This window comes from Crotalus tigris, unplaced genomic scaffold, assembly GCF_016545835.1.
Source record: "Crotalus tigris isolate CLP2741 ecotype Arizona unplaced genomic scaffold, ASM1654583v1 scf7180000018101.4720394464:4744507, whole genome shotgun sequence".
In the NCBI taxonomy this organism is placed as follows: domain Eukaryota; kingdom Metazoa; phylum Chordata; class Lepidosauria; order Squamata; family Viperidae; genus Crotalus; species Crotalus tigris.
In genome coordinates, this window is record NW_024096823.1 from 3,139,796 (window position 1) to 3,163,516 (window position 23,721).

A 23,721-nucleotide genomic window follows, 5' to 3' on the forward strand; every position below is an offset into this window, starting at 1 on the left:
AAGTAAAACCTTCTTTGACTTCTGGTGAGGATTCCCAGCAAATGAGATATCTCTAAATAACAAGGATGGTATTGTGTCAGGAGATCAGTAGCCAGATGAAAAATGCTGGCCAAAGAACTCTCTCTGTAAAAAAGGAGACATGAGATTTCTCACATGTACTCCAGACAGCTTCTTCTCATGAGTAGGCTGTAGGAACCCATGTTTTTGGTCAACTTATGAGTTAAGCAGCTAGGAGTTGAGAGATTCCAACTCAGTTCACAGCCATAATGTGGCCCATATGGACACAAGTTTGCTGAACCTCATTTCTTTAATCACTTTTGAAATGACTTCTTAATTGTTTTCAATTATTAGGAACTTTTAGAGAAGCAAGTTTTATAGCATTCACTGGGTGAGTTTCCTTAAACCTTTAGAAGTTTAAAATACAAGATTAAGAACTAAAAAAATTTTTTTTTGTAGAATAAACAGAAAAAGGGTGATCAGAAAGTTAAAAATGGACTAAAAAATGGATATTGCAAGAAGATATCATTGGCTGTATTTTAAGAAAGGTGATACTAAAATTATTTATACTTCTTGTGATAAAGGGGAATGTCCTTTTTTATATATTACCCTTTTTGTTTTTTTCTCTTTCTTGGCACTTTTTAGTCTTTCCTTCAATTTCTATTTCTGTCTCTGAATTTAGTTTGTATTTGCTTTTACTATTGTAATTAAAATATCAATAAAAATTATGAAAATGCTTCAGATTGTATCCTATATCTGTATTTGTTGTCAAAATCTGTCTATTTTTCTTAACCCATAATACTTCCCTATTGTTTTTAGTAATACTGTACAGTTAGACAGTAATTTAGACCCCATCGCTAAATTCATAATACTTTTAATTAGCATATTGCATTTCATTGTAAAAGTTATAAAATATTAATGTTTAAATTCCATTTTTTTAACTCTAGAGCAAGTTATACATTTTCAATACTTTATTCCTATGTTATAGTTCTAATTCCATAATCTCTCTATTTATCTCTCCTTTTCTTTTCTTTTCCTCATATAATCTGCTCACTTATGAATCTTCCTCTTAATTACTACTTTCGTACAGTCCCACTATTGGCCTGAGTAATTATGCCTTGTTTTAAATCACTTACTGATGTAGCATTTCTTTAAATGTATTTTCAGTCAGTTATCTTTGCAGCATTGAAGTATTTATTATTTCTGCTTTAATAGGTATTTCTAATACTGAAGTACCAAACAATTACAATATTAATTTGGTCCTCTTTTATATTTTGAGATAGATTTGAGGAGACCAAAATATTACATTATCTAGCAATAGGATTATCCTTCTGAGGGGATTATGAAATATCCAGGTAGCCATTAAGCTCACCAGCTCATCCAAAATACAAGCTTATCCAAAACATCAGCCTCATTAAACTCAACTTCTCCAAAACACCAGCATTTTCTGGATTATTTATTTATTTGTTTGTTAAATTTCTATGCCATCCATCTTCCCTACAAGGTGACTCTGGGCAGCTGGATCATCTTTTCTTAAATAACAATCTTGTTTATACATTTCAGTATTCATTTAGATGCCACCTTAAAAGAATGCCTTCAAATCAGTCTTGATTCCTAGTGACTGCCTATACAAGTCCAATTTCTCGACAGCATTTTTGAAGTGGTTTGCTCTTGCCTGCTTCCTAGGGTTGAGAGAGAGAGAGTGCTAGGCCCAAGGTCACACAACTGATTTTGTGATTTTCCTAGTCCATTCAAATCTGACTCTAGGTGGCAGCGCTTATCTTCATTTCTTAGCTGAAGGAGCCAACGTTGTCTGAAGACACTTTCTGTGGCCATGACTACATGCCAAGCAGCACAGAATGCTGCTACCTTCCCACCAAAATGGTACCTATTTTACAAGATCTATCTGGGTCGGTCACTAGGACCAAAAGTTTTGTTTTCCAAGCTTTCAGACTTGTGCCGGAGCCCATCTTGGGAGAGCTTCTCTCTTCTCTAAACACTGTGCATAGTATTTATAGTGCCTGTTGTATGTGGCTTTTTAGATATTGATTGGGGTGGGTTGATGACTGGCTTTTAAGTCGTTGGCCATCATTTGCTTGTGCTGCCCAGCCCTTGCCTTCTAAGTGCTTGATAGGCTGGTGCTAAATTAGCACTCCTGTTGATTTAAAGCCAGCCATCAACACATCCCAATCAACTGGCACTATAAATACCACACACAGAGAACAGCACATACTCTGCTGGAGAGAAGTTCCCTGAAGATGGGCTCTAATGTGTCTGAAAGCTCAGAAGACAAAACCTTTGGTTCCAGTGACGGACTCAGATTGATCTTGCAACATTATCCTGGGGCATGTATATTCACTTTCATTCGTGTTACCTATTTATCTACTTGCATTTGCATGCTTTTTAAAACTGCTAGGTGGGCAGGAGCTGGGGCAAGTAACAGGAAGTCAACCCTGTCATGTGGCACTGGGGTTTCAAACATGCACTGTCACTTTTGCAGCTGACAAACTCAGCGTACCTTTCTTGTAATGAAAACCAATTTGGTATAGTGGTTTTGTTTGAAGGACTATTTCAAATTTAGTACTTTAAGGGTGTTGTTGTCTGTCCAGGAACAAGGGGTATATTGTCTCACATCCAAGACAATAAATATTGTCTTGCTATTAGTTTTATTTTCCTGATAATAGAGTGAAATCTGGAAATACATTTCTAATTCTTTAGAGTTCTTTTCTGTTCTGTTCCTTAAAATAAATTAGTTATGAAGAAACTACTTTTGAATGGAAATTAAGTCTTGCGTTTTGCTGATAAACTATAAATGCTGGTACTTTGGGTAAATTGTGCCCAAATAATAATAGTGGAAATAGATAGTGTTGATTTCTTTTTACAGTGCTGATGGAGATTTTGTTTTTTTTTCCCCTCACAAAAACTCTCTGATAGTTGAGCTTAAGATAGAGGGACTGACACAAATTCACCTGTTGAGCTCTCTTTGGTGAGGATAGAGTTCAATAAACCAGTCGAGTAACTTAACTACATCATCCAGCAAAGCAGTTAATGACAGAAACATTCAAAATTGAAGGTGCAAATGAATGACTAACTGAAGGCCATTAGTTGCCAGGCTAGTGCCTTATTCGATCTTTGGGATGGGTAGATAGCTAAGAGTTCTCTTGCTCATTCTCTTAGAAGTATACTTGGAGGACACAAATCGGCAAGTTCAGACACAGATATTATCAATTTATTACGGTCTCTATATGTAAGCACCATTTTACCAGCACCACTTGTTTATTATTTTCTCTCCCAATGAATTCTTGAGATAGAAATAAGACACTTATTTGTGTTATTCCATGAATAATTTGTGTGTAGACTGCGGGTCTTTTTCTAAAAAGGGAGAGAGAAAGAAGTCAGCATTAGCAAGCAAGTGCTGAACCAGGCTTGTGCTATCTGCGATAACTGACAATCGGCTTATCCTTATCCTACTTTCTTTTGACTTTTCTTTAAAAGGTCAAAGACGGAACTACCAGATCTACTAATATACCATAACTAGTAGATGGTAACAAAGAAGTGAAGTTTACTGCATTGCTTTGCTACCATCTAGTGATTGTCTGGATCTTTGCTGCTTAAGAAGATAGACTTAATCTTCAAAACTGCCATGTGGTATGTCATCTTGGCCTTTTGATTCCATTCGAACAGAGGTATGTAATGGAGGACTACAATATAACTCTTAAAAACATCTTAGGGACTTCAGACGATGTGGATATAGGGTCAATATTTTGAGCCTAGTTTGAGATAATTGAGATGAATGGGCTTTGGGCATTCTACATGTTTCTCTCTCAATTCAGGCACTGCATTCTTGGCAGAGGTTCAAGGGCTACAAAAACGAAAGAAAAAGAACGGGTTCTGGGTATAAACCAGGAATTGCCTACCGCCACTTTAGAGCAGGGCCTATTACCACTTTAGAGCCAGGCATGCTGGCTGAGGAATTCTGGGAGTTGAAGTCCACCAGTCATAAAAGGGCCAAGTTTGAAGACCCCTGCTTTAGAGGGTAGAATTCTAGCAAGCAGGGGTCTGGCTTTTTCCTTTTTTATTTTTATAAGAATAAAGGGGCCATTATTTTGCTTCATTAGAACCCATGTACGCTTGTGTTGGTGCTATTGCTTATTTTATTTATGGCAGCGATGTTCACCATTCAGAACCATCAGAGAGCTTTGCTGCAGCATGGGTCCAAGCGCAGGTGCTGTGGTCCCACCCAGGTGTTTATTGGATGACTTAAAATATGCACTCAAAAATAATCCCTGATGGGAAATCTGTATATGTAGGAGTCTGAAAATTAGGAGAAGAAATCAATGTGTGCAGCAGAACTGTAGAAGCCTGGAGCAATAGTGAGATTGCAGTTTTTAAAGATGTGGAAAACTCTTGCTATGCTGAGAGGTAAGGGGGAGCTGAGCTGCTGGGAAGAAGCCTAGATAAGAAGATGCATGTAACTGCAAGATTAGATTTCACTTTTTTTCCCTATCAAAATGAGGACAATAAAATGCTAGAAAGTTATTTAGATGTCACAGCAAGTCTCTTTTTTTTTCTACCTGAGTATTAAGACATTTGATTTCCTGAGCTTAACCTGTAACCAGTTTTTAAAAAGTGACATGCTTGACTACCTTCCTACTCTGGATGTTACTTTGGCTGTGTTTATTTGTAAAATTCTTGACTTGCAAAAAATACACTTTCCACAATTCTCATGACCTAAATGTGATGTAGACTTATTGCCTAATTGGCACAATATCTCTATTTATCTCTTTCTTTCCCTCCTCTCCATAGTTGTCTATATCTACCTCTAATTGAGATTATCCTCAGGTTTCTGCTTTAATGAAGAATTTAAATTTATAGCTACCTTAAATTACCTGTAATTATCCCACTGGCTATGGATTTGACAAATCCTTTGTTAAACCTATTGCTTACTAATGCTCAGAAGTCTCAGCTAGTGTCAAAAAGAGTTTCCCTGTTAGTAAGGATTTTTTCTCTGGAAAACTGAATTTTCACAGTTGAAGTGGAAAGATAGGCAGTGAATAAGGCATTGGGACAGTTTTTCCTCAATCTCAACATTTTTAACATGTGTGGACTTCAGCTCCCAGAATTCCCCATCGGTGTTTCTCAATGTCAGCAACTTCCAGAAACCCTGCATCACACTTTTGGATATCGATGAAATTTTCTGGGACTTTTTTTTTTTTTTTTGCTTTTTTGTAAATAGGGCTGTATTCAAAAGCATTTTAGGACTTACTATCTCTCAAAATGGTGGAGGTCAACATACTGATATTTGTTAGAAATGATGGATTGGCTGCTATACAAACGGAACTACCCAAAGAGTATGAAGCCAGATATGATCCTGGAATTATTGGCTGTTCATAATTATTCTTGTTTTTGGAATGCAAATGCTGTCGACATTTATGCCATATTATGTGGTAATATCCTTCTTTAATGTGTGTGTACTGAGGGGAGAATTTTCAGGATGAGCGGGAGGTGACATTGCCTGACGGTGATAGAACCATCTGCAGAGCTAGGCCTACAAATGAAGGGGCAACCATTTTTCTATAAATAGGAATCCGAAGTTTTCCCCAATGGCTCCATTTGGTTAAGGGATTCTGAATACATAAGCAGCATGTAAGAGGCCTTAACATTCTTATTAAAAAGCAAAGGTGTCTTGAAATTGAACTTCACTTCTGATGACTTCATGGAAATGTACATTTAGTTTCCTTAGCAGCAATATGTTATTGACTTAGCTGTTCATGCCTTCTGGATTTTATTTTTTGCAGTTTTACAAACTAGTCTTCAATTCTACACTATTCCCAGGAGGTCTCCCATCGAAATACTAACCAGACATTATTCTGCTTAGCTTCCAAGACCAGGCAAGATTCATGTGTATCTATAGGTAAGCATGTAGCAGAGTAATGAAGACACTGAACAATCCTGAATCAAAATAATTTACTACTTTATCCAGTGGAATTGGTATAATCACCAGCATGCATGTAGTTAGGTTAAAGATTAGGTTAAAGTCCAGAATAAACCCAAATAAAGAACTAGTGCCAAATATTACTTCAAGGGCAGAGTTTCTACTCTAACCTGGGAGACTTCATCACTGCTCTAGTCCTTAATGAGTATTAACATACCTTATTGAATATTAACAAGGTAAGAGATCAAAGCAATCATAGCTTACTACATGGATTGCATCATTCTAGTGGAACAACCTGCCTCCAGAAGCGGTGAATGCTCCAACACTGGAAGTTTTTAAGAAGAGACTGAACAGCCATTTGTCCGAAATGGTATAGGGTTACCTGCCTGAGCAAAGGTTGGACTTGATGACCTCCAAGGTCCCTTCCAACTTTATTATTATTATTATTATTATTATTATTATTATTATTATTATTATTATTATTATTACTTCTAAGGTATAAAAAAGATGATTTTTGGAAAAGTGTATTTGTTTATGGGAAATAGTTTACAGGGAGTGGGTCAGTTTGGATGTTTCTGAGTTTCCAGATAACCATCAGTGAAAAAACTATATATAATTCAGAAGTTGTGGATGCTCCATCACTGGAGGCTTTTAAGAAGAGACTGGAATGATATAGGGGCTCCTGCTTGAGCAGGGGTTGGACTAGAAGACCTCCAAGATCCCTTCCAACATTATTATTCCATTATTTCTGTTATCATTTTCATTGATGTCAAGGTAGATCCTACAGCTATTTTGGAAGGATCTTGGGAGCACCATTGTGTTGTTCATGCTCCATAGCTTGCTTTAGTTGTTTAAACAGTTCATTCGTTTTCCAGACTCAAGAAGGATTTCTTTCCATCCTGGAAGGAGAGACCCAGTTCATAATGTCTGTACAAGTTGGCCTGTTAGTATATAAAGATAAATTGCTAGTCTGAAAGCTGTAGATCATGGAAGCTACAAATCTGCCTTTCCACCACAGCGATCCCATTGGTTTGATTAACAGAGACAATTTCAAGGCCTTTCTATCACCTCTTGCTTAAATTCAGCCTAGCCTCCTCTCAGTCTTTAATAACAGGCATATAATTATATAACTGTAGTTATGAATTGGCTCCCTGAAGCATAGTATCAGCCTTGCCCCAAGGCAGAATAAGATTTGGGGATAACAATTAAAGGACAGCAAATGGCCAATCATGTAGCTGATTATCTTTTGTTACCAAGCCAGTGTAGGAAAAGAAAAACGTAAGGTTAGGAAAAAGAGCTCATTTTGCCTTTTCTCCCTCAGGCGCTAAAGTTTTATCAGCTGTCTCTTGCATGGCTCAACTTTAAAATGATGACATTATGAAAATTTGACATTTAACACTGCATCACTTTCATGCAGGGTTTTGATACAAAAGTATCCATCTGTAGAACCAAGCATGTTCCACCAGGGAAAAAGTGTTTTATTTCCAAATGTCTTTTTTTTTTTTTTTTTTTTGAGACAGGATGGCTGAACTGTCACAAATATGCAACACTGGTAATGTTCCAACTTGCATTGGTACAAAGTCCCATCAAGGGTGAAAAAGGGGCGTTGTCTTACCTGAACGCCTTTTCTCAGCATGATGATGGAGAATCCACGGATGGGTTGTCTTAATCTATCTGCTCCAATTGGACTAAGTCTGAAATTGGTAACGCCCCCTCTGTGCCAAGTGCACCCCAGTTTTAGACTAAGGCGATACCCAGACTTTAGTCCGACGCGTCTGAACAAATGGGAACCAGGCCAACTGACCTAATGGGAGGGAGTGGATTCTCCATCATCATGCTGAGAAAAGGCGTTCAGGTAAGACAACGCCCCTTTCTCCAGCATGATTGGATGGAGAACCCACGGATGGGACATACCAAAGCCCTGTGTCCCTAGGGTGGGAAATTAGATTGGGCCTGGGTCCCATCCAATGTTAATGCGTGTTCTAGTACCTTGCGGCCGAATGAAGCCGTAGAGGATGCGTATACATCCATCTTGTAGTGACGGACAAAGGAGGAGGGCGATGCCCATGTTGCTGCCCTACAAACTTCCTCTATGGATGCCTGGGTAGACCAGGCTGCTGTAGTGGCTGCGCCCCTGGTGGAATGGGCCGTGATATGGCTGGGAGCTTGAAGTGACTGAGTCTGGTATGCCAGAGAAATACAAGCTCTAATCCACCTGCCTATAGTGGGCGAGGAAACCTTTTGTCCTAACGACGATGGGTGAAATGACACAAACAGAGCCTCAGTCTTGCGGAAAGATGAGGTTCTCTGTATATAACAATATAAGGCCCTGCGAACATCCAATCTGTTCCACTGAGCCTCTGTGTTATTAGATGGGTTCGGACAGAAGTCCGGCAAAACTATGTCCTGGGACCTATGATATAAGGAGTTAACCTTGGGCACAAAGGAGGGATCTAACCTGAGAGTAACCCTGTCCTTATGGAAAATACACAGGTCCTTTCTTACTGATAGGGCAGCCAGCTCAGAGATCCTTCTGGCTGAAGTTATGGCAACCAGAAATGCCACCTTCATTGATAAATGTTTGAGCAAACAATTGTCAATAGGCTCAAAGGGTGGTGAGATGAGAGCCTGTAGAACCTGATGAAGGTCCCAGGAGGGATATCTATGTACCGTTGGTGATCTGGCATTGTTAGCTCCCTTTAGGAAGGAGCGTATCATAGGGTGTTGTGTTAAGGGCTCCTTGCCATAGGAAATAACCGTGGCAAGTGCTGCTACCTGCCTACGGATGGTACTTGTGGAAAGACCTTTGTCCAGACCATCCATCAGGAACTCCAGGATAACTGGCACTGCAGCCTGTAAGGGTTCAATATTGTGTGCTAAACACCAATTACAGAAGCTCTTCCACGTGGCATCGTATATTCTATTCGTCGAGGGTCGCCTGGATTGCTGGATCATGGCTATGACCCTTGACGAATATGAGTCTAGGCCTAAGGCCTGCCTCTCAAGTGCCAGACGGTTAACTGGAGCCATTGAGGGTCTGGATGATGCAACTCCCCCTGAATGAGGGAGATCCGATTGGCTGGAATCCTCCATGGAGCCGATGCGGAGAGCTCCATCAGGTCGGCGAACCAAGGTCGTCTCGGCCAAAGTGGGGCGACCAGGAGAACCTCTGCTTGTTCGCGAAGGATCTTCCTGATCATGGCCGGTAGGAGAGGTAGTGGAGGAAAAGCATAGAGCAGTTCCCTGGGCCAGGAACTGCGGAGTGCATCTGTTCCTTCCGCTGACGGGGACGGGAACCTGGAAAGGAATCTGGGAAGCTGTGAGTTGGCTGGGGAGGCAAACAGATCTAGGGATGGGGAACCAAACCTGTCCACGATCTCCCTGAAGATCCCCGGATTCAGCTGCCATTCGGAATGGTCCACGGTGGCTCTGCTCAGTGAGTCCGCCTGTTGGTTGGCCACTCCGGATATGTGCTCCGCCCTGATGGAGGCAAGATTCAGTTCCGCCCAAGACCCCAGCAATCTGGCCTCTCGCATGAGAGGCTTGGACCTCGTTCCCCCCTGTCTGTTGATATGGGCCTTGGCTGTGATGTTGTCGGTTAAGACCAGGACGTGCTGGCCTTGTACTAAGCTGCTGAATCTCTTTAGGGCCATGTGTATGGCTCTTAGTTCCAGCCAGTTTATGTTGTTCTTTAGATCCTGCTTGGACCACTGACCCTGGGCCCAGTGTGTGTGGAGGTGTGCCCCCCACCCAAACAGGCTTGCGTCTGTGGTGACGGTGATCCTGTCCGGTTCTTTGAATTCTGCTCCCCGTGACAGTGCTGGAGAGTCCCACCAACGAAGGGAGTTCAACACCGCCTGTGGAACTCGGACCTTCTGGTGGGATGTGCTGGTATGAAGTCTCTGAAATGGAAGGAGAAGCCACTGTAATTCCCTGGCATGGAGACGTGCCCATGGCACAATTTGCACGCAGGACACCATCTTCCCTAGTAGCTGTGAAAGGGATGCCAATGTGACTACTCTGTCCCTTCGGATCCGACGTACAAGAGTCTGGATAGAGTTCCGTCGGTCCTGAGATAGGTATACCGTGCAGTTGTCTGTGTCTATAACTGCCCCCAAATGGAGGAGCCGAGTTGTTGGTATAGTATGACTTTTCTGGAAGTTCACAGAAAAACCGTGCTCCTGTAAAACCTTAATGGCTAGGGCGAGGTCTGCTTGGGCACTTTGCCATGATGATGACTGAATTAGAATGTCATCTAAATAACATTGAATCCTGATGGGAATTAGTCTAAGGTGGGCTGCGATCACTGCCAGTACCTTTGTAAATACTCTCGGTGCAGATGAGAGGCCAAATGGAAGGGCTCTGTACTGGTAATGGCGTCGGGCATAACTAAATCTGAGGAATTTGCGGTGTCCAGGAAAAATGGGAATGTGCAAATATGCCTCAGTCAGGTCTATGGAGGTAAGAAAGTCACCTTGCCTGACGCTAGCCAGGATTGATTGAAGTGATTGCATCTTAAATTTCTTATACCTCAGGTAGAGGTTTAGACCTTTTAAGTTCAAGATCGCCCTCCAGCCCCCTGAAGCTTTGGAAATGACGAAGAGGTCTGAGTAAAACCCTCGCCCTTCTTGTTCCTTTGGAACTGGTTCAATTGCTTGTATTTGCAATAAATGAGCTATTGCTTCTGACATAAGTTCAGCTCTGGTCCTGTTCGTTGAAATAGGGGAAGAGCGGAACCTGTCGGGTGGATGGGAATAAAACTCTAATCGTAGACCTTGGGAGACGGTGTCTAACACCCATGCATCCGTAGTAGTGGCCGCCCAAATGTTGGAATAGAGGGCCAGCCGGCCTCCTATGGGAGGTGAGGCTGCAGACTCACTTGCCTCGCTTGAAGGAGCGGCTCCCTGTGCCCCGAAAGGACCGTTTAGTCTGGAACTGTGTTCTGCCTCTGTATGCTGAACGATCTTGTTGTCGTTCCTGCCTCTGAAAGGAGGGGCGAGAGGCCTGGGCCCAATCCCAGGATGGCGCTGGCCGAAAGGGCTGCCTTCTGTAGTTACTCTGCGACAAGTTCCCCCAGCGCCTATCTCCCCTCCTTGATGTATTGACCAGGATCTTGCGCTTATCCTTACCTTCGGTTAGGTATGGCTCTAGCGCCTTACCAAAGAGTTGTCCACCTGTGTAAGGCTTGGGGGCCAGACGCCACTTGGCCTTGGTGTCTGCTCGCCAGTTCCTGAGCCAGAGGAGTCTTCGTGCTGAAATGTCTGCCGCGATGGTCCGGGCAGTGTATCTGGCCGTGTGTAAGGAGGCATCGGCCAGATACTGGGACGTGGCCACCAACTTACCCAGATTCTGGTGGACTCTGAGCTGGTCTGGAGGGATCATGTCCTGGAGCTCCCGTAGCCACAGGACCGAAGCCCTGGCAAAGAAGGCCATGGAGGTTGCCGCCCTCGTTGCCCAGGCTGACGCTTGGTGGGCTCTGCGTAGGGCAGACTCGATCTTCTTGTCCTCTGCTCTTAGTGCCTCATTTATGTCCCCAGGAATATTGGACTTGGGAAACAACGAGTTCAAGGGTTCATCAATTTCGGGTATCTCCAAAAGGGAGGTCAGGGAAGGAGCGACGTTGAACAATTGTCTTTCTACTGCCCCAGGGCTCAAGGGGGACCCTAGGTTCTCCCATTGCTTCTGGACCATCTTTAGGAAAAGGGGAGGGCAGGGAATATGATTCTGTGAGACAGAGGGTTCAGTGTAAATGGCATGGGGACCTTGGGATGTTGGTGGGGTCTCCTGTTGTTGAGTGAGGTTAGCAGTAGTACAGGCTTTGAGTAAGAGAGAATTAAAAAAGGAATGGTCAAAGAGACCAACAGGAGGGGTGGGTTCGGATGGGGTGATGCCCTCGTCCTCAGACAAGATCAGGTCAGGTTGTTCAGCTCCCGTAGACTCCAGGTCTGATGTGGGGCCATCCGTCCAGTCCGGAGATTGTGAGTGATGTGCGGTCTGGGAGGGTGTCTGTGGAGTGTTGGAGGCCATAAATTGAGCCACAGCCTGGGCTATCATGGACTGGAGCAAGTTTGGGTTCAGGCCCTGGTTCTCAGGGAGGCAAAGCCCTGCTGCAGTGGGTGTAAATGTGGCCTGGGGCCCTGAGGTGTCCTGACCAGTCATACCCCTCCCTGAGGTCACCGCTATGCTTGAGTCTGACTCGGCAATTCCTCGGGGGGGAGACCAAGCCCCTGGGGCCGAGGCACTGTGTGAAGAAAGGGGCTCAAATATAGACCTCCCCCTTGTGCCTGCCAAATCTGGGGATACCGTTCTCGGTCCTTGACCCCCTTCCTCTCTCTGTGGCTCCCTGCTTAGTCGGGCTCGCTTGGTGGTGCTCTTTCCACTTGCCTCTGATTGGCGACTTCTCTTGACCGACTTGCTGCCTCTCTCCGCCATGACGGTTGCTCTGGTCTCAACCTTGGCAAAACGCCCCCTCAGCGTTGTAGTTCACCAAGGGAGTCTACAGAGATAATTCAGCCCTAGAGGGGAAGGGCGGGGAACTGATGTGGGCACCCCGATCACTCAGGATCGATCAGGCCCTCCCCGGTCGGAGCTGCTCTCTGAAGCGTTGGCCACCGATGATCGAATGCTGCCTTCAGAAGAAGATTCCAGGCAGTCTGGACTCCGGCCACAGCCCAAAAAGGCCTCCAGTGGCTTTAGCCACGCACAAATTGGCCGACGATGAATTTTGCAACAATTAAAATGGCCGCCGAGGCTTCAGCCCCACTCGAATTGGGCGCTGAGGCCTCAGCCACAAACAAAATGGCCGGCGAGGCTTCAGTCTCACTCAAAATGGCCGCCGAGGGCTTCAGCCACAAACAAAATGGCCGCCGAGGCTTCAGCCCCACTCAAAATGGCCACCAAGGGCTTCAGCCACAAACAAAATGGCCGCCGAGGCTTCAGCCCCACTCAAAATGGCCACCCGTGACTTTCGCCACTCCCAAAATGGCCGTCGGAGGTAATTCAAAATGGCGGCCGCCAATTTGGCGCCTTAAAAAGGCCCAGAAAACAAACGGCCGTTGGAACGAGGCCTTGAGGCCCGGGTTGTAAGCTGCGACGAGCCCTCGTTCGGGTGAATCGCCTAGGCTCCTAAGCAGCTGGTGGCATGCAATTAGGTCGGCTGAGCTCCGAAAATTGGGTCGCGCCCAATTTCTCACCTGTTGCTGTCGGCTGTGAACGAGGGACCTGGGAAGGCTCCCTGCCGGCCTGGCGAGGCTCGACGATCGTTGCGGAGCCCTCAGTGCGATCGGCAATGCCTCCGACGATCAGCTGGCAGTCGGAGGATCGCAAGGCAGCTCCGGAAAAAACGAGTGATTTTGAAGGTTAGAACTGCTGTCCCTAACTGATTGAAACGAACAAGGGGAAACTTCCCCCCCCCAGGGGGAGGGGGTGCGGGTCTGTCAGCCTAAATAGGCTTCAGACTGGTCTAATTGATCCTTTTTCCTAGCTAATAATCGATTCAATTCAACAATAAAAAAAAAAAAAAACAATCAATACTAATAGCCTGAGCTAGACAATTAAATGGAATCTAACAGTCTTCTGCTCCAGGAGCGAAGACAAAACGCGTCTTAGAGCAAATAGGACTAAGTCTAAAACTGGGGTGCACTTGGCACAGAGGGGGTGTTACCAATTTCAGACTTAGTCCAATTGGAGCAGATAGATTAAGACAACCCATCCGTGGGTTCTCCATCCAATCATGCTGGAGAATGCTTCTATTCTGTTCTGTTCCGTTCCATTCCATTCTGTTCTTCCCGTCCCATCCTATCCCACCCCATCCCATCCCATCCTATCCCATTCCATTCCATTCCATTCCATTCCATTTTTCTTTGCCTTTGTTATTTTTATAAATAATTCAAGATGGCAAATATACCTAACACTCCTTCTTCTTTCTATTTTCCCCACAGCAACAACCCTGTGAGGTATGTTGGTCTGATAGTCCCAAAGTCATTAACCTGTTTTACATGCCTAATAGGGGACTAGAATTCTCCGTCTCCTAGTTTCTATCCTGATGTCTTAACACTAAATAATGCCACTGAGTTTGGACATTCTGTGGCACCTGAGATTATTAAACATTATCTTACGGTCACAATTTTTAGCCTCAAAATATGCTGAACTAGTTTCCATCAACTTATCAAACTTTCCTAGTTGTGAGAGTTATCTAACATGTTTGAGGGCACCAGGACGGGGAAGACTGCTCCAGATAACAATGCTAACACTTATTTCTTATTGTTCCTAGTTAAACTTGTGGGTGGGTGGATGGTCTGGGAGCAAGGCAAATAGCTGAGATGGGCAATTAATTTCCCCAAGGGGCCCTTGAAAAACTGGGACTGTTGTGGAGGGCCAATGCCACTGATGTTCCCCACTTCTGATGCCCCCACAGCACCACTCTCTCCCTCTGCTGCTGATACCTTACTCCTTGACATTGCCAATGCCCTGCCTCTGTTGCTGATGTCCCGCCCCCTGATGCTGACACCACTGACGCAGTGGGCCAAAGAGGGATAGCCCACAGACCAGATGTGGCCCGCGGGCCATAAAATGGTCTGGACCAAATTATGCTAGTGTCACTGACTGGGGAATTCTGGGAATTGAAGCCCACACAGCTTAAAGTTGTCAAGGTTCAGGAACATTGGTCTAGGTAGGAGATAATTTCCTGACAAGTGAGGAATCTTACATATAACTGAATGAGACGGGATCAGAACCTACAAAGTTAATAGAGGGAGAAAAGAGGATTTGTGCCTGAAGTCAAATATTTTAAGGTTGGTTCCTCTCTGGAAAACATCTAGGACACAGATTTGATGCTATAGAAGAACTGCCTCTTTCCATTTATTTTTGTCCCACTTTGCATTTTTCTTGCATCTTATTTTTAGCTCTTACACATAGGAAGGCCTTGAATGTCTTTGATTAATACATTGTATATCGATAAATAAAGCAACTATTATAAAAAGGACCCAGGTTCTCATAGTTCTATTATGTAAATGAAGGTGAGAGCTAACTGGGTTGTGTTTGGAACTTTTCAGTATTTAGGGAAATGGAAGTGTGCACAATAGTAGCTTGTGATTGAGGTTAAAAAATGTATATTTCTTTTGCAATAAGCAAAATAAAGTAGATTGGAAAATAGGGATCCATCTTTTTGAACTAGTTGCTCCTTCACAAAACTGTTCTGGGGCTTAAATGAGGGGAAAGTCCCATGTGTTTTGAGTTCCCAGGGGAAAGCAAGATGTAAATATATAATAATAATGTAATTACTTCAGTTCATAATATTATACAATATTAATATTATAATAGTGTTTCATTTCTTCATATGTTCTTAAGCACTACCCTTTGCAAAGGATTCAAAGGCAATTTAGGATTTACTAAAAACCAAACCAAAAAAGCAAGATACCACATAAAACAGTAATTTCTAAGACTCCATAAATGTTATTATGGAGATCTATAGCTTTCTCCAGGGTTTCAAGGTATCATGTTTTTTAGTACTACTATATCCTGACAACAGTCTTTTAAGGTAGACTAAAGAGTCAGAGAGAGATAAGCTCAAATTCATCTGAATCTATTGAATTTCACAAATTGGCATGGATTTGAATCTGAGTGTTATCTATTTGAATTAATTCTTTAAGCACTGCCCTTACCATAATAACTAGCAGGAAAGCAAGGTCTTCTCTTCCTTCTCCTTCTATTTTTTTTTCTTCTTCTAAAAACAGATACACGTATGATAGATCAGTTTAAAAATACTTTGCCTGAGATTAAAAAGACAGCATACTGAAGTTCCCATTTACTATTTCAGTCACTGAATGAGAAGCACACACCGCTCAGATCACCTTTCACTGCTATATACCACTTGAGAGAGAGATAGGCAGAGGTGAATCCATCATTTTGTCTTCCTTGGTCATACATGCATTCTGTCTTTAGCTTTTTCAGAGTGTAAATGCTTTGCAAATACAAGGTTGCAAGTACAACTAGTGGTGGGATTCAAATATTGTGAACAACCAGTTCTCTGTGTGGATGCCGCTTCCGGAAGTGCATTCTGGTCTGGGCAACAAAAAATTAGCTATCGGTTTTGCCGAACTGGTGCGAACTGGCTGAATCCCAACACTGGGTACAACCCCTAGACTCTCTAGTGGAAAGGTCATCAGTAATAGGGCTTGGAAAGATCTCTGCTTAAGAAACTGGAGCACAAAATATAGTTAGGGTGTACTAGACCCAGATAATTTCAGGCACTGACATTCAAAATCCCAGGGGTTACCAATCCTTTTGGAAATAGGTAAGATTGACTCAAGACTATCAAAATGGGGAAGGGAATAGGGAATAGGATCTGCTGCTACCTTTGTCCTAAGTGCTGGAAACTATAGATGCTATTTCATTTTGAACCTCTATTGGCCACCATAGTGGCTTGCATAGTACTGAGATGTTCAAGACCATTAGTTTTCAATTTTAAGTTTGTTGACTAAATGTTCAGCTAAAAACTACAGCTTAATGGAACATTACCATTAGTGGAGCTTTATACAAGAAACATTATCTTACAAAGGATTACAAATGCAACATTTGCCACATAATAACGTGTACCCATTTAATGGCTATAAGTGTAAAAATCATGAATCAGGCAATTTAAAGGGTAGGACAGATTTTTTAAAAGTGGAATGTCTAATGCAGTATTGAAAAATGGGAATAAAGATGAAACTGTGGTGTAGCAATCTGTCTTGAGCCTGTTTTGTACTAAAGTGTGACAGTAAATAATATTTCTCACAAAACTGGGCACTTTTATCCCTACTTAGGATTCTCACTTCTCTGAGCTTTGATGTAAAGGTAGGCAAATATTGGCCAGAACTGCCTTTGAAAACCAAAATAAAACATTTTGTTATATCAAGGCTACATTCACAGCCAAAAAAGCAAACAAATTGAACAAATCATCCCAGAGTTTTCCCTAGAGACACAAATGACCAGGCACAAATCTGACTTTGGATACATTATATGGAGATTTAGCTTTCTGAAGGAGGCTCTAAAACTAGGAAAGATGGAAGAAAAGAGAAGAATAGTCTTTGCAGTCATGAAGTAAAGAGATCTACTTGAGATCTAAACAGATCTAGATAAATGTAGAAGAATATTAAGTGCAGAAACATCACACCGACCAAAGATATAGATTATCAAGTTCTTGATTTTCTCAAATGTATAATATATCATGAAAACTGGATGGTCAGAAGGGTTGAAGAAAGAAAAAGGTTTGATCTTGAAATGTGATATTGAAAAAAAATAATTGAAAATATCTTGGGCTGCAAGAATAAATCATTCAATATTAGATGAAATAAAATCAAACTACCTACTTGAAGTGTTAATAATGAAGTTAAAGCTTAGCTAGTAGTGAATTAGATAACATGAAGACAGCTATCATTGGACAAGACCATGATGCTTGTAAGAACTGAAGTGTAAAAGAGGCCAAGAAAAGACAGGGCAGCTAGATACTGTCGTTGATGACAAAGAAGTAGTTACTATCAAATGTTTCTCGTAAAATGGTCTGTATTGTGATATGAAGAGTTGAAAAAAATAACATGGTAGGACATTTTATTAATTTCAAAGATAGATTCTACTGTCGTTTTTGCTGCTTAACCTTTTGGATTGTAATTGGTAAGAATAAAATTAGATCAGCCTAAAACCACTTGTCATTTACCATTATATTCTCAGCATAATTAAGGAAATGGTTATGGGGAGTTCACAAGTAGCATGTGAATGCAAGAACATCCTTGCTTTATGCTTCTGAGCATTATGATTAACAGTGGTAGCCTTTATTTTCAGGCATTATATATCTGGCTGTTGCAGGAATTTTTTAAAATGTTGATATAAATTATTTGTATAAATTGTATATTCCAGCCTGAATGCTGGATGCATGCATTTTCCCCTCCCCCGTGCCTAGAATGCGATGCTGCAATTTAATAGCAAAATGTTCAAATTTTGTGGTTAACTCCTACTTTTGGGATAGATTTGAAGTTTTAAAGAATGGAAATGGGTGTGGCTTATCATCTAGAGCAGGGCTGTCAAACTGCCAGCCCACGGGCCAGATGCATCATAGCAAAATCGCACCCACCTCATTGCCGGCAATGAAAAAAAAGTCATGACATGTCACACGACATTGTGAGTTTAACACCCCTGATCTAGAGGGTTCTTATTCTCATTGTCACCCTATAAAAAAATCTCAGAATCTAAGATGATGTCAAAATGTCATTGGTTGCCTTTGTACAGCCCTCTGGAAAAGCAGGGGACTGAGTTGCTTCCCGATTGTGGTTTTACCAGAAGAATGGCAAGGAGTGATTGGATAATGGTGTGTAACTCTTTCCCTTAGTTGCATGGTACGTAGAACTTTTAATTCATGTATGGTTGTATAAGTAATACAGAATTAATCACTAAAGGTTTATACTTGGAGTACACTTTGTTTTACCTTGTCCTTAGTGAGGCACCTTTGTAGAGTAAGGTAATCTTTATCACACTGAATCAGAAAAATCATATTGAGTAACAGATCTTCATTACCTACCAGATACCATCTGGTATAAACAAATAATCCTGAACTTTGATGATTTCAATTTTTAACCTTGAACCATAAAAGTCTTATTCTTGGCAGAAATGGGGGAAGCATTACAAGGCATGATAAATTCATCTTCCTTGTCTTAATTAAATCCAGTGAAATAAGACCATTGAAAACAAGTGTGAGCAATGTTGTTTCGGAGCCTCTATAGCATCAGTTTTCAACCGCTGTGTTGCAGCACATTAGTATACCATGAAAGGTCTGCAGGTGTTCAAACAGACAAAAGCCCATCTCCATCATATCACCACGAGTGGGCTGCCTTCATTTCTCCTCCCAAGTCCCAGCAACCTGATTTTTGGTTTTGCGATCTGAAAGTCCTGCCTGTGGTCTCTTCAGATGAAAAGGGTTGAAAATCTTTGCTCTATAGCATACAAGGGCTGTGATTTTGATGTACATCTAACTGGAATGGTGCTGCATATTTGCTGGCTTTGATGGGCTCCACATACAGTTATCTCTTTGGAGTTCCTTGAGTGGCAGGTTATTTCTTTCTTTGTTGCATTCTTGAATATTCTCTGCTTACTGTCTCTTGTTATTATTTTCTTACACTGCTTTGGAATAAAGTCTTAAGTACTCATACTACTGTGGTCATTCCTAACCCTGCTTTGTTGGGGACAGAGAAATTCCTCACCTCAGGAACCCTCTACAACAGCACACCCAACATTTTTGGCATCAGACATTTCATGGAAGACCATTTTTCCATGGGCTGGGGGGGGGAGAAGAATATGCAACCTAGATCCTGTGCATGTGCAGTTTTGCTTGTCTAATACTCACTTCCAGCTGTGTGGCCTTGTTCCTAACAGGCCATAGATTGGCAGGGAGGGGGTTGGAGACCCCTGCTCTGTGGATTAAATAGAGCTGAGAGAGAGAATAACCTCCAAAGTCACTTTGTTATAATTGAGGAAAGACATTGGGAGCAAGTGTTCCTCTTTTACATTACAAATATAATATTTTAAATTATTAATTAAACATATTCATTTATAAATATTAAAATATTATATAAATGCTTGGCAGGAAGCTGCAATTATAGCTCGAGTTGTTAGAGAGCATCATTTACAGAACAGGAGAGGATGTGATGTATAGACCAGAGTTTTAGCTCATTCCTTGCAGTTGTGACCTTTCGGAAACATAGCAAACACATGTCTGGAATTCCACATTGTGGGGAAAAAAACAGCTGGTGGATTTTTTTGAGGGGGGGGGAGAAGAGCTGCAAAAATCCACCAGATGCTTTTCTACAATTAGGGCTCTAGACATGTGTTTGCCCTGTTTCAGGAGAAAGAAGCAACTGTAAGTCATGAACCCAAAGGTGGGTTGAAAGAAAAATCTTCATCAGGCTTTATTCCAAGCCAGGAATAAACAAAATGGAGACTGCTTTAGAAAGAAGGTTGTAGTTTATTGAAAAGGAGAGCCAGGCAGAAAGATGGCTCTGGGAAAACTGCCCACATGTAGTAGGGGGTGGTGGGTTTTTATACCTTCTTGAGCTTTTGTTTGGAGTTGTTCCTGTGGCATGAACTTTTACCTGAGTCTGAGTGTGCCTTTCTGGTATTCTAATGGTGGTGGGTTAATCCTATTATGTCCCAAAGGTCATATCCTGTTTCCCTGGAGCTGTGGCTGATGACTATTAGAATTTTTGGTGTGAGGGATTGTTGATTCTAGGGATCTTTATCTTTCTAATCCCAGCTTCCTGGCTCCAATCTTTCTGACAAGATTATCAAATCTGCATTTCTGCAGACCTGGTTTCTGTTTGGGGCAGAGAAACTTTTTTTGGGGGCTTCTACCTTTAAGATCCTTTGGGGAAATATAATATTCTGCCTTTTTAATATTCCCCAAAATATTTATTTCTCTGTGGGGTAGGGGTTGACTTCCCATAGGTGGAAGGTGTTCATCTCTTCACAGAACATCAGACTTGTATTTTCTACTACATTAGTAGAAGTATGAATGAACTGCTTCCGCAGTACTGGATTTTCTTTGCCAGTTTGTTGGTTCAAATCTTTGTTCTTCAGACCCATAGGTAACCCTCTGCATAATGAAACTAAGCAGTTTTCCCACTGTTTGTTCTGACTTTGGATATCCCTGAAACCGACCAATTGGGAAGTACACAGAGATCTTTAAAAATAAGGCTAATGCCTTGGGGATGGGGGAGAGGGGGAGAAAGAAAAGAACAAAGAAGTGGAACAAGTCCTGAAATAATTCTCATTGGCTTTACCCAGAGAGTACTTAGCCCTTTAAGTAAGTAACTTAATAGCGTCAATGTTGCCTGTAAGAAGTTTGTAGAAACAATATACTGAAAGAGAACAGAAAACTATACATACCGCTTGTGAAACAGCACCTTATCTTTCAGTAAAAAAGTTAAAATAGTAAAGCAGAGGTTGAATGGAAGATCAAATATACTTGTTATTATTTATTTATTGAGAATGATAAGCCTTCTTTTTGCATTTAGTGCTCACATTTTTTACACCAAAGGTCATTTTCATTAACTTTCACATGGCTCCATGTGGCCTCATTGCCCAAAGGCATACAGTTATTTACAATTTCCCTTCATCCTATGCAAAGCTAAACAACTCTTGAGTAGGAGGCTAATATATGTTAAGTGCCAGAAGCACATTCCAATTAAGTATTAGCGTAGGTTGGAAATTGTCCAAAACGTTCAGTGAAAACCATTTTCAATCATTTTCATTAAAATTAATAGCAAGCCTAAAAAGAAAAAGTAATGTGTCCAGGGAATAGGGAAATAGTTTGAAACAGCTACCAGTATTGCTGAGGCAAAGCATTTGTAGATATCATGTCCTCATCTCGACCTATGAAGCTTGTGGAATTATCTAAATTGCAATATCTTATATCAGGGGTCTCCAAACTTGGCAAGTTTAAGACTTGTGGACTTCAACTCCCAGAATTCCCCAGCCAGCATGACTAGCTGAGGAATTCTGGGAGTTGAAGCTCACAAATCTTAAAGTTGCCAAGTTTGGAGAGCCCAGATTTATAAGATAGTGGATACCAGTAGATATCAGGCACCTTTTGATCTGCAAAAGTGTTCAAGCAATAGGTGACCATTTACCTATTCTTTGGTTTGAAGTGAAGAATAAAAAATTCAGCCTTGTGCTCCTAATCTCCATTTTCCACCACTTATCTGTGCAAAAGATACCAAGGGAATCCTAGAGAGGGCTGTCAATAACTGATTAGAATGTGGACAAGAATGTTGATAAAATTAAGCGTCCTTGATTAATGGGATAGTGTTGTGGAAGGAGAGCATTAGCCATCCACCAAGAGAGATCCCAGAGATAAAATGGACAACAGGTACCAGGATTCCTGTAACATACAAAGCTTTATTAAACAGGAGGAACAACATACAAGGGAATTCTCATCTCAACCTCTATGACAGACAGTGTCAGGAGACCCACTTTGTCATGAGGCATCATTAACTATGGGTTCTTTAGCACCTAGGTTTATAATCCCAGGCTTCATACCCCATCCCATCTGGCACCAGGAAACTATGCCAGGGTGGTTTATCATGAGATTGACAATTGTGCCTCCTGCTCCCCAAGCTGCATGCAATAAATCTATTGATGGACTGGCTAATTACATAATCAAGGAGAACAAAGAGTTAATTACATTCTTAACAATTTGTACTGAAAAGGGAAGCCACAAATCCACAATCTCCTGAGCCTGTCAACTTCAGAGTCAGTAGGACTTTGATGGCAGGAAGAGACTAGCTTGGCTACTAAAAAAAAATCAGCTTTTTTTACTAGTCAGCTTTGCAGAATAATTTTTACAATAGATGGTCCAACCATAAGGCAACACAGGTAGACTTTAACTTATGACTGGTTGCTTAACGATCGTTCGAAGTTAGGAAGGACTTCTCAGTAGTACTTATGATTTCATTCCAATGGCCAGGCTCCTCCTGTGTTTATGTGACTGTATGTTGGGCATTTGACAACTGGCTCACATTTACAGCTGTTTGCAGCACCCTGTGGTCACATGACTGTATCTTAAGGCAGTTTTGCCCCCAAACAACATTTATTTCTGATTTTCAGCAGAACCAGCACACAACAAACAATGGGTTTGTTTTAGGAATGCAGCAAAAGAGGCTGTAAAATCAAGTCAGTCACATGAGTGACCTGCTTTGCGACCAATATAACTTACAACTGTAACAGACAGGCTCTATTACAGTCATAAGTCAAAGGTCTACCTGTATAAGGTTTTTTTTTGCCTCAGGTAGCATATTCTAAAGATGGCAGTAAAGTGCTAAGACCGAGAGGTAAACGCCTATAGCCTGCCTGCTGTCCATGAATTAGCACTCTGGTATTAAGGGACATTGTCCCAATATAAGAGTTACCTTGAGGTAAGATGTAAAATAAAATTTACAAATATTACAGATAATGAGGGTAAGGTTTTGCAAAATGTTTGAGAGGGTGCTTTGTGAAGCACATTGGGATGAGAAAACCAGTCCTCCCAGCAGTCTTAAGTGATGTCCTCCAGATTTTCTGGTACAGCCGCTTTGAAGGCCTTTCTGGGTTGTCTCCACACAAATGGGGTGTGGGAAGAAGCCAGAGAAAGAAATATTTTGGGGAATATTAAAAAGGCAGAATATATACCTCTTACAAAGAGAACCTCTACAAAATGTTTTATAGATGGCATCTCCCACCCACAAGATTGGCTAAAATGTGTACCAATGTCTCCCCCAAATGTTGGAAATGTAATCTGACAAGTGGAACATACTATCATATGTGGTGGGAATGCACACGAGCTTGTGATTTTTGGAACAGGATTAAAGTATGGTTGGAAGAAATCTTAGAGCGAGTGGTAGAACCAAAACCAGAACTCTTTCTATTAGGTTTAACTACGCAAAAGCATGACAAAGGCGTACTTTATTTAATGTTACACATTTTAAAGGCTTCCAGACTGGTTTTTGCTCAAAATTGGAGGAATAAGGGAACTCCAACGGAAGAAGGGATCCTGCATAAAATGTTATCATGTGCTGAGATGGACAGGCTTACAATGATTATGAAAGACAAGACAGAACACAAATACTTCGAAATCTGAGACAAATTTTACCGTTGGTATGAATTAAGGAGAACTGCTCGGACTTCAAGTTAATGGTAGAATTAAAAGATATATATAACTGTACATATAATTGTATATATAATTGTATTGTATAGAAGGATGAGGCTTATTTAGAGGTTAAGAAAGA